Source organism: Esox lucius, chromosome 14 (genome assembly GCF_011004845.1).
Source record: "Esox lucius isolate fEsoLuc1 chromosome 14, fEsoLuc1.pri, whole genome shotgun sequence".
Classification (NCBI taxonomy): domain Eukaryota; kingdom Metazoa; phylum Chordata; class Actinopteri; order Esociformes; family Esocidae; genus Esox; species Esox lucius.
Window position 1 is genome coordinate 3,985,345 of NC_047582.1, and position 12,598 is coordinate 3,997,942.

A 12,598-nucleotide genomic window follows, 5' to 3' on the forward strand; every position below is an offset into this window, starting at 1 on the left:
ATGATTAATCATTTTGATCATCTTATCAGAGATTTCCAAAAAGTATGCAGGATAAATAAGTCTTGAAAGTCCTTCCATTTTGGATAGTAATATCCTAACAAATATATATAAATCTCTTTGTAAACATGTATTCAGAATGTGTTTATTATTTTTACATAGACTCTCAACATTGATCTTTTCCCTTTGATCTACATCTTTCGAGATAATAATCCCCAAATATTTTACTTCCTTCCTAAGTCGTATATTATCTATAGTGGTTTCAGGGTGATCATGGATTGCCATTAATTCACATTTATTCAAATTCAGGTACAACCCTGAGGCTTTTGAAAAGACAGGTAGCTAAGGATTTTGAAACCTGCGCAGCATTCTTAAGGAACAGGGTCATGTCATCTGCCAACTGACTTATAACCAATGAACTTCCCAGTACATTTAATGGAAGAATATTCTCACATTGTTTTACCAAAATTGTCAATAGTTCTGCAACCATAATGAAGAGTATGAGCAAGGCCGGGCAACCTTTGCCGAATTTTATCTCCATAGTCTAACAAGTCTAGGACTTATCAGATATTATTATGGATCGATCTCCTTTTCAGGAAGCCAGACTGCGAATCACTAATAATGTTTGTTACTCTTTCATTTATTGGCAATAGCATGGGTAAATATCTTATAATCAACATTCAGTAAATTTATGGGCCTTAGGTTATCTACAGCTCCGGAAGAAATGAATAGACCACTGCACCTTTTTCTTTACTTTCCAAAAAAGGTAAAAAGGAAAGTTTTGAGTGAGGAACAGAAGCATTCAATTCAATTCTTTCCGGAGCTGTATATATCTTTTATCTTTACCAGGTTTGGGGATTAGTGTTATAAAACCTTGTTTCCAGAGCATATGAGCGGAGTTGAGCGGGGGCGAGCGGGGAGCGGGAGCGGGCGGATTTTGGACAGAGCGCAGAGCGGCATTTTTAAAAGGACGGAGCGAGCGCCCTATTTCCCGCTCCGCTCAAACGCGAGTCTAAGCATGCTCAGTCCGGCCTGACCCAGAATCCATCTGTGTCTTGCGAAGTCATCAACACACAGTACAACAGACAGTAGGTCATCAACACACAGTACAACAGACAGTAGGTCATCAATCAATCAATCAATCAATCAAAATTTATTTATAAAGCGCTTTTTACAACAGCAGTTGTCACAAAGTGCTTTACAGAGACACCCGGCCTTAAACCCCAAGGAGCAAACAACAGTAGTGTTGAATTTCAACACACAGTACAACAGACAGTAGACATAATGGAGTTAAAAAAGTACTTTAAAAAAGAAAATGAAAAGTCATACAGGTGTAGTATTAAAATAAAACGAACTAACAATGATAATGTGGTACAAGAAAACGAATGTGGAGACATCGTTTTTGTAAGTAAAGATTCATTTTGGAATCTGAAAAGACACATCTCTCGAAAACACGAAAGTGTGTAACGTGAACACGCTGGGAAGACAGCAAAAGGTTAGCAAATTGAATACTTACCTTGTAACAAAGTTTAAATATAGTGTAATATTCAAACAAATTCGTTTTGTCATTCAAGTAGCCCTAATGGTTCATTTTATTTAATTTGTGTCGTCCGTGAATTTGTATTTAATAGAGCGAGAGGAGGAGCAGCAGAAACAAAAGAAAACGGTTGAGGAATTCAAAAGTTTATTCACTGTGCGCAAAGGCCCAACAATAACAAAGAAGAGAAAAAAGAGAGCTGGATGTAGCATTTTTTTAAAAGGTTGTGGTCTGAGCTAAAAGTGAAATCTACATGTAGATTTTTTTCCTTTTTTGGTGCGAGCGGGGGGCGATTTGAGTGGAGCACGAAGCAAATGCGTTGAGCGCTAAGCGATAATGAGCGGAGTGGCCTGATGAGGGGTGAACATTTCCGTGAGCGATGAGCTGAGATTCTCACCGCTCCACTCCGCTCATGTGCTCTGCTTGTTTCACTGTAGGCATCAAAGAACCATATTGAACAAATTCCTTATTATGCCCCCTTCGTGCATTTTTGTCCATTTTGTTTTGTTGATTTGGTGATCATTTTGTCTGTTGCAGCTAGGGGCATGATTTTTTGGGCAGAATTCTTATTTTTTGTTAAATCTTTGAAATCCAATGTCTTTAACTCTTTCATGTCTTTCATACTCGTATTATGAATTTTGCAAAAAATAAAATTCTCTCACTGACATTACAGTATAAAACCATGCATTCTGTAATGCAAGCATTTCATTTTGAAGAAAAGTTGTGATAATTGAAATTTTTACTGTATTCCACCACACACACACACACATACACACTCGTGTGCACACAAAAACTCTTGGGGCAACTTGGTAGTCTATTGGCTAAAAATAAATTAAAAAATACAATAATTTCATCCATTTGGCTCACATTATATATTTTTTTGAATCTGGTTGAATCTGGTAGAAGAGTTTTTGTGTGCACGTGTGTGCAATCAAACTGGCATTTAAAGGGTTAAAATCCTGAAAATTATTGGATGTTTGATTGTTTTGAGCAGGTTTCAAGTTGTTTAAGAGATTTATGGGAAAAAAGCTGAAAAAAAGATTAATGTATAAATATTTTATATCGGTTTATTGTACGTGTACATTTTTGTCCATGAAGGTGTCCATTGTGTACATTTGAGGAGGGCACAAGGGTTAAGAACATAAAGCAACAATTCTTTAATATCTTCCCAAAATAATTTATAAAATTTTTATGTCAGTCCATCCTGACCTGGAGACCTCCCTAGTGAAATAAGTTTAACCGCAGTATCTAGTTCCTGTAATCTCTGAATCACACAAAACTTTAAAGTCTGTATTCATTTTAGAAATATTGTTTAGTATTTTGTCAAAGAAAGCGAAGGAATCCAATCTTTGAGAAAGAGGAAGAATATAAATTTGCATAAAACCTAAACACTTCTTCCGATATTAGTTTAGGGTCTGTGCATTCCATATCATTGATCATAAGTACATTTACCGCATTCCTTTCTTGTCTCCTTTTTACCAAATTACAGAAATAGGACATGTTTTTTCCCCCTTCTTCTATCCACCTAGCTCTGGATCTTATAAAAGCTCCATGTGCACTCTTCAGATATAGCTTTTTGTAAATTGCTGGTTTCAGAGTAAGCAGTAATAAACAGTGATCCGTCATAGGTGAACTTGAAAAAGACACCTCTGACACAAATTGTAAGACTTCAGGTGTAGAAAGTCATATATAAATTCTAGACTTGTAAGTCACATTTGGTTTTATCCATGAAAACTGTCTAAGAGCTTGGTTTCAATCCCCCCATATGTCGGAAGCAGGTATGTCAGTAACAGATATGACATATCGTCTCAATAGATCCTTACCTGGGACCAGTTCGGAAAAGTCAATCCAATTACCACTATAGTCATGGTGGTATTTTGTGCAGCAGTAATTTGGTCCAGAAAAAGAATAAACGATACAAAGGAGGTGGGAAACATTTTTCAAGCATACGTAATTTGTGTAGAAATGTATGAAGACATACTTAACTTTACATACCATGTTTATAGTCAATGAACAAGAAAGCTAATCCAGCCTAACCGTAGCTATTGAGCTACATAACTTTGCAGTATCAGAATTCTGTTTATTTTTTAAAAGAGAGGTCTCTGCTAGCTTGCTACAGTATAATATGAATTAACGTTGCACACAAAGTATGTGAAATAATGCGTTTTCATCAAGAAAACAAATTACTGTATATAATCAGCAGATGGCAATGTTGGGTAGCCTTTGTCCACAAAAAAGTAGCCTTGTTTCTCCTATTTCTGACCTCTACTACGGTTAGCCCACCAAATCAGTTTAGCGTACTGTTACTAAAATAGTGATTTCTATAATTAAGTGAAATTATAATATTTATATGTATATAAAAACACATACAGTATCGCACAAAAATGAGTACACCCCTCACATTTTTGCAAATATTTGATTATACCTTTTCATGTGACAACACTGAGGAAATGACACTTTGCTACAATGTAAAGTACTGAGTGTACAGCTTGTATAACAGCGTACATTTGCTGCTCCCCGAAAATAACTCAACACACAAAAGTGAGTACACCCCTAAGTGAAAATGTCCAAATTGGGCCCAATTAGCTATTTTCCCTCTCCAGTGTCATGTGACTCATTAGTGTTACAAGGTCTCAGGTGTGAATGGGGAGCAGGTGTGTTAAATTTGGTGTTATCGCCCTCACACTCCCTCATACCGGTCACTGCAAGTTCAACATGGCACCAAATGGCAAAAAATAATTGTTGCTCAACATAAAGATGGCCTAGGCTATAAGAAGATTGCCGAAACCCAGAAACTGAGCTTCAGGATGGTGGCTAAGACAGGTTCCACTCAGAACAGACCTCGCCATGGTCGACCAAAGAAGTTGAGTGCGCGTGCTCAGCGTGTTTTGGGGAATAGATGTATGAGTGCTGCCAGTATTGCTGCAGAGGTTGAAGGGTGGGGGGTCAGCCTGTCTGTGCTCAGACCATACGCCGCACACTGCATCAAATTGGTCTGCATGGCTATCATCCCAGAAGGAAGCCTCTTCTAAAGATGATGCACAAGAAAGCCTGCAAACAGTTTGCTGAAGACAAGCAGACTAAGGACATAGATTGCTGGAACCATGTCCTGTGGTCTGATGAGACCAAGATAAACTTATTTGGTTCAGATGGTGTCAAGCGTGTGTGGCGGCAACCAGGTGAGGAGTACGAAGACAAGTGTGTCTTGCCTACACTCAAGCATGTTGGAGGGTGTGTCATGGTCTGGGGCTGCATGAGTGCTGCCGGGCACTGGGGACCTACAGTTCATTGAGGGAACCATGAATGCCAACATGTACTGTGACATGCTGAAACAGAGCATTATCCCCTCCCTTCGGACACTGGGCCGCAGGGCAGTATTCCAACATGATAACGACCCCAAACACACCTCCAAGACGACCACTGTCTTGCTAAAGAAGCTGAGGGTAAAGGTGATGGACTGGCCAAGCATGTCTCCAGACCTAAACCCTATTGAGCATCTGTGGGGCATCCTCAAATGGAAGGCTTGGAGCGCAAGGTCTCTAACATCCACCGGCTCCGTGATGTCGTCATGGAGGAGTGGAAGAGGGATAATGTATATTGTATCGTGGATGTTCTGCTTAAAGGGATTCGCTTCCAGGTCTACATTATCATGCAGTGGTGCAGGTTTAGGAGTTCAGGGTGCCAGGATGAGACCCAACAGTCCCACCTTCCATAAAGCAGCATAGATTAGATTGATTAACTCATTAGATTTGTCTTTCTGTATGAGAGGGATTGCTACATTGTCCTACAGCTGCAATATTGGTGTATTTCTACTATACATTTCATTATTTTATTCTTGCAATTTATGTTTGTCATTATTGATGCTTTTGTTCTTTTTGATTCCATGTTTCATTTCCTGCAGTTATGATCACGGGTCATGCTTGGTGAGCAATTATTCAACATCTATGCAGACAAACTGACACGTGACCGGTTCTTGTCCCAGATAAACCTGCTTGGCTGGTGTTGTGGGGTGTATCGAAGTGTGTGTACTCCATTTGTTTTGCATCAGCACTGGTTGTTGCCTCCTGATTCCTGCTGTCTCTGCCCACAACCCTCCTGATCGTCCCTGTGCTTGTCCACCTGGTTATGCAATTTATCTGAATTCTGCCAGTTTATCTGAACTCTGTTCCATATGCATTCATTGACTTGCTGGGTGTCTGAACTTGCTAAAGATTGATGTGGCCCAAAAGGTAATGTACTCTTTTAATCTTCACCCAGCACAGCCTGAAGAGGACTGGCCACCCCTCTGAGTCTGGCTTCTCTATAGGATTCTTCCTTGGTTCTAACCATACTAGGGAGTTTTTCTTAACCACTGTGTATCAATTATTTTTGTTGCTTTCCCTTTTTGCTTTCTTTCTAATCTGTAGAAGCTTTGTGACAACTGGTGATGCTAAAAGGGTTTTATGAACGTATTTGATTGATTGATGGGTCATTAGTCTTCTGATGCCTGCAATCACTATTTTAAATATGGACATTATCGACATCCTGAGTCAAAGTAATCTGTGTTGCTTGACAATTTTTCGTCATGTTGCACATTGGTGTCTTTTATGCTGTCTGTTATGTCATTGTACATCATTACTTGCAGATGGTTGGCAGGGTCTTTAGATTGTGCTACATGTTTTGTGGTACCGGGTTGGCAGATTTTACCTCAATGTGACACAGAGTGGTGTGCGTGGGTTTAACTGTTTTGTCTGCATGCGCTTGAATGGTGTGTCTGGAACGAGCATTGGTCGGTCAGGTTATTGCTAAGTTGGTTGTTAACTAATATGAGATGTCTGTATTATCTTGTTCCCACAAGGCCTCAGGTAGTGCTGTATGGGAATAACTTGATTGGCGTATGCTTGTCTGTTTTGTTGGGGGTGACGCTAAGGTTCAACGCTAAGTAGGTTAATTCCAATGTAACAAGACGGATGGTCCATTGTGAGCCCTTTCTTTTATATATATATATATATATATATATATATATATATATATATATATATATATATATATATATATATATATATATATATATATATATATATACACTCACCTAAAGGATTATTAGGAACAGCTGGAGGACCAATTTGCAACTTATTATGTCAACATGATTGGGTATAAAAAGAGCCTCTCAGAGTGGCAGTGTCTCTCAGAAGTCAAGATGGGCAGAGAGTCACCAATTCCCCCAATGCTGCGGCGAAAAATAGTGGAGCAATATCAGAAAGGAGTTTCTCAGAGAAAAATTGCAAAGAGTTTGAAGTTATCATCATCTACAGTGCATAATACCATCCAAAGATTCAGAGAATATGGAACAATCTCTGTGTGTAAGGGTCAAGGCCGGAAAACCATACTGGATGCCGGTGATCTTCGGGCCTTCAGACGGCACTGCATCACATACAGGAATGATACTGTAATGGAAATCACAACATGGGCTCAGGAATACTTCCAGAAAATATTGTCGGTGAACACAATCCACCGTGCCATTCGCCGTTGCCGGCTAAAACTCAATAGGTCAAAAAAGAAGCCGTATCTAAACAGGATCCAGAAGTGCAGGCGTTTTCTCTGGGCCAAGGATCATTTAAAATGGCAAAGTGGAAAAGTGTTCTGTGGTCAGACTAATACAAATGTGAAGTTCATTTTGGAAAACTGGGACGCCATGTCATCCGGACTAAAGAGGACAAGGACAACCCAAGTTGTTATCAGCGCTCAGTTCAGAAGCCTACATCTCTAATGGTATGGGGTTGCATGGGCAGCCTACACATCTGGAAAGGCACCATCAATGCTGACAGTTATATCCAAGTTCTAGAACAACATATGCTCCCATCCAGACGTCGTCTCTTTCAGGGAAGACCTTGCATTTTCCAACATGACAATGCCAGACCACATACTGCATCAATTACAATGTCATGGCTGCATAGAAGAAGGATCCGGGTACTGAAATGGCCAGCCTGCAGTCCAGATCTTTCACCCATCGAAAACATTTGGCGCATCATAAAGAGGAAGGTGCGATAAAGAAGACCTAAGACAGTTGAGCAACTAGAAGCCTGTATTAGACAAGAATGAGACAACATTCCTATTCATAAACCTGAGCAACTTGTCTCCTCAGTCCCCAGACGTTTGCAGTCTGTTATAAAAAGAAGAGGGGATTCCACACATTGGTAAACATGGCCTTGTCCCAACTTTTTTGAGATGTGTTGATGCCATGAAATTTAAAATCAACTTATTTTTCCCTTAAAGTGATACATTGTCATCTATGTTGTATTCTGAATAAAATATTTAAATTTGACACTTCCACATCATTGCATTCTGTTTTTATTCACAATTGTACAGTGTCAAAATTTTTGGAATCGGGTTTGTACACACAGTTGTGCTGAAAGGTTTGCATACCCTTGGAGAATTGGTAATATATGTACCATTTGTAAAGAAAACATGAGCGAGCAGGCAAAATACATCTTTTATTTCTTATGAGATTCACATTAACTGTAGGTCATAACAGAATGGCGCAATCATAAAACAAAACTAGGCAACAAAGAAAAAAATTAACTGACCCCTGTTCAAAAGTCTGCATACCCTTAGTTCTTAATACTGTGTATTGCTCACTTTAGCATAAATGACTGCGTGCAGACTTTTGTAAATGATGTCTATGAGGCCCCAAATTATTGCAGGTGGTATAGCTACCCATTCATCTTGGCAAAATGCCTCCAGGTCATGCAAAGTCTTTGGTCGTCTTGCATGAACCGCATGTTTGAGATCTCCTCAGAGTGGCTCAATGATATTAAGGTCAGGAGACTGTGATGGGCACTCCAGAACCTTTACTTTTTTCTGCTGTAAACACTGAAGGGACACCTTGGCCTTGTGCTCAGGGTCATTGTCGTGCTGGAAAGTCCAAGACCGTCCCATGCGCAGTTTTCCTACAGAACAATGCAAATTACCTGCCAGTATATTCTGATAACAAGCTGCATTCATCTTGCCATCAACTTTCACAAGATTCCTTGTGCCTTTAGAGCTCACACACCCCAAAAACATCAGTGAGCCACCACCATGCGTCACAGTGGGGATGGTACTTGTTGACCTCTCTCCAAACACAGCGCTTATGGTTGTGACCATAAAGCTCGATTTTGGTCTCGTCACTCCAAATTACAGTGTGACAGAGGCTGTGAGGTCAGTCTAGGAGTTGTTGGGCATATTGTAACCAGGCTTTTTGTGGCATTGGTGCAGTAGTCTTCTTTCTGGCAACTCGAACTTGCAGCTAATTTTTATTCAAGTTTCGTTGTATTGTGCTCCTTGAAACAACCACACCCTCTTTTTCCAGAGCAGCCTGTATTTCTCCTGAAGTTACCTGTGGGTTTTTCTTTGTATCCTGAACAATTCTTCAGGCAGTTTTGGCTGAAATCTTTCTTGGTCTACTTGACCTTGGCTTGGTATCAAGAGATCACAGAATTTTCCACTTCTTAATAAGTGATTGAACAGTACTGACTGGCATTTGCAAGGATATCTTTGATTTGGATATCTTTGGATATCTTTGTATATCCTTTTCCGTCTTTATAAAGTTCCATTACCTTGTTATGCAGGTCTTTCAACAGTTGTTTTCTGCTCCCCATGTCTCAGTATCTAGCCTGGTAAGTGCATCCATGTGAGAGCTAACAAACTTATTGACTATTTACACTCACCTAAAGGATTATTACACCTGTTCAATTTCTCTTTAATGCAATTATCTAATCAACCAATCACATGGCAGTTGCTTCAATGCATTTAGGGGTGTGGTCCTGGTCAAGACAATCTCCTGAACTCCAAACTGAATGTCAGAATGGGAAAGAAAGGTGATTTAAGCAATTTTGAGCGTGGCATGGTTGTTGGTGCCAGACGGGCCGGTCTGAGTATTTCACAATCTGCTCAGTTACTGGGATTTTCACGCACAACCATTTCTAGGGTTTACAAAGAATAGTCTGAAAAGGGAAAAACATCCAGTATGCGGCAGTCCTGTGGGCGAAAATGCCTTGTTAATGCTAGAGGTCAGAGGAGAATGGGCCGACTGATTCAAGTTGATAGAAGAGCAACTTTGACTGAAATAACCACTACAAATAGGAAAAAGGAGGCTACAATTTGCACGAGCTCACCAAAATTGGACAGTTGAAGACTGGAAGAATGTTGCCTGGTCTGATGAGTCTCGATTTCTGTTGAGACATTCAGATGGTCAGAATTTGGCGTAAACAGAATGAGAACATGGATCCATCATGCCTTGTTACCACTGTGCAGGCTGCTGGTGGTGGTGTAATGGTGTGGGGGATGTTTTCTTGGCACACTTTAGGCCCCTAAGTGCCAATTAGGCATCGTTTAAATGCCACGGCCTACCTGAGCATTGTTTCTGACCATGTCCATCCCTTTATGACCACCATGTACCCATCCTCTGATGGCTACTTCCAGCAGGATAATGCACCATGTCACAAAGCTTGAATAATTTCAAATTGGTTTCTTGAACATGACAATGAGTTCACTGAAATGGCCCCCACAGTCACCAGATCTCAACCCAATAGAGCATCTTTGGGATGTGGTGGAACGGGAGCTTTGTGCCCTGGATGTGCATCCCACAAATCTCCATCAACTGCAAGATGCTATCATATAAATATGGGCCAAAATTTCTAAAGAATGCTTTCAGCACCTTGTTGAATCAATGCCACGTAGAATTAAGGCAGTTCTGAAGGTGAAAGGGGGTCAAACACAGTATTAGTATGGTGTTCCTAATAATCCTTTAGGTGAGTGTATATTAGGGTGTCTCATGCAGCACTTTAAGTGGGGTTGCATAGTTTATTTGACTCCTGATACCTGGCATCTTTTAGCTTTCACCAGCGCATCAATATCAGGCATCACATCCTGAGTGGCAGCCAACTTCAGGATGTGATTCAAGTGCTTGTGCGTGAGCTTTGAGCGCAGCTTTGTTTTATTTATGCTCATTACAGAGAAAACTTGCTCACAAAGATATGTGGTTCCAAACATGCACAACAGTTTTGCAGCGAGGGCTGTCAAGTTGGGGTAACCTGGCAAGAGATTCTGATAAAATGTGTCCAAGCCAGCTGCGGCAAATTTGCCCTTCAAATCCGATTCACTATTATTTCAAGTTGGATGCTGACGGGCAGATCAGAGGGAATCACGTTGAATGGCGAGCAAAAAACTTTGAAGTCTTTCTCCAGTTCACCCAAAATATGAAAGCATTGCTCAAACTCCCGTAACAGTCCCGTTATTTTATCTTTTAACCGCTTCATGTCTGCCACATGTTGGTTCGCGCACACATTTTTCAGACAGGGGAAGTGAGCTGCATCACCACCGGCGAGTTGCGTATCCCACAATGACAGCTTCAACTTGAAAGAACGTATGCTGTCATAATACTGCATGACAACTTTGTGGCGCCCTTGCAGCTGTTTGTTCAAGTTATTCAGGTGCTCTGTAACATCCACCATAAATGCAAGGTCCTGCATCCATTCTGCAGAATGAAATTCTAACACTGGTTTGCCTTATTCTTCCATTAACTGTTCAATTTCTCTCATACATCAAAGAAACGCCTCGAGACAGAACCATGGCTTAACCATCTTACCTCAGTGTGGTATGGCAGGCCATAGATGTGGTCTTTCTATCTGAGAAGGCTGTCAAACTGACGGTGATCCAGGTTTCTGGATCGGATGAAATTAACATTTTGGATGACCACCTTCATGACATTATCCATCTTTAATGACTTGCAACACAAAGCCTCCTGGTGCAAAATACAGTGAAAAGTCCAAAAATCTTGTCCTCCATTTGCAGATTGCACTGTCTCTCTGAACTTTGCCACAACACCTGCTTTTTTCCCAATCATTGATGGCGCACCATCTGTAGCCAGGCTGACAGCGTGGGACCAGTCCACTCCGACCCTGTCCAGCGCGCCGACGAGTGCGGTGAAAATATCAGCTGCTGTCGTTGTATCTGTCATCGGCACCAACTCCACAAACTCCCCGGTGACGGTCAATGTGTCATCAACTCCGTGGATGAAATGGCCAGTTGTGCAACATCTGTAATGTCCGTGCTTTCATCAATTACAACTGAAAACGCAAAAAATTACTTTACTTTTTGCTTCAACTGGCTGTCAAAATCCACTGAAAGATCGGAAATCCTGTCTGCAACAGAGTTTCTTGTCAGGCTGATATTTGCAAAAGCAATCACCGCTGCCTTCATCATGCATGTTTTTACATCAGCATCACTGATGTCTCGGCTGTGAGTAAACACAGACTGCGGTTTCTTCAGACCCGCCAACAGCTCATTCACCTTCTCTCTTCTCCGCTGTCCTTGAAAGTTGTAATATTTATCAGCATGAAGACTCACATAGTAGCGACGAAGGTTATATTCATTCAGCACTGCAACATGCTGTGAACACACCAAACATACAGCTTTCCCATTCACTTCCGTGAATAAATAGGAGGATGACCATTTTTCTTGGAACACTCTCAAATCTGCGTCCACTTTTCTCTTTTTTGACAGAGCCATAATAAATATTGCGGGCAAAACAAAGTAGCTCATCCGGACTGGCTGCACTTGCTTGACCTACTTGCTCTGCCACGGTATAAACAGTTTGCTTGCTTAACACAATTGCTATTACGCCATCCAGTGGACGCAATTGGAACAGCAGTTCATTTTATTGAAAAATTGCAGCTCATTTTTATACTTTACAAAATCATCTCGCAGGCAGGATTAAACCCGTTTCCGGCCGTATGTTTCACACCCCTGATCTAGAATATGTTTTTATCATATTTAATGAGATATGAATCTAACAAGTTATTGAGTAAGTGTGCTAATGTCAGATGAGATATCCATAGCGCCAGATTTATTATCATCATCTAAAACTGGAATCCAGATCCAATATCATTCAGTACACCTACAATAAGTTGCTTTGTGAATATGGGCCCTGCTTTACTTCCTCAGCCTATGGTGTTTGCTTGTTAGACCATTTATCATATGGTTTGCTATGTCAAAGGCACTTCTCATGTCGTTGTTTGGGAAATTCCCATAGCAGCACTCATG

At 40.7% G+C, this 12,598-nt stretch overlaps 1 protein-coding gene across 1 annotated transcript in view; it reads left to right on the forward strand.

Moving 5' to 3' along the window:
* The window catches only part of shc3 (SHC (Src homology 2 domain containing) transforming protein 3), a 47,508-nt gene that overhangs the window by 7,044 nt on the left and 27,866 nt on the right, over nt 1-12,598 (forward strand).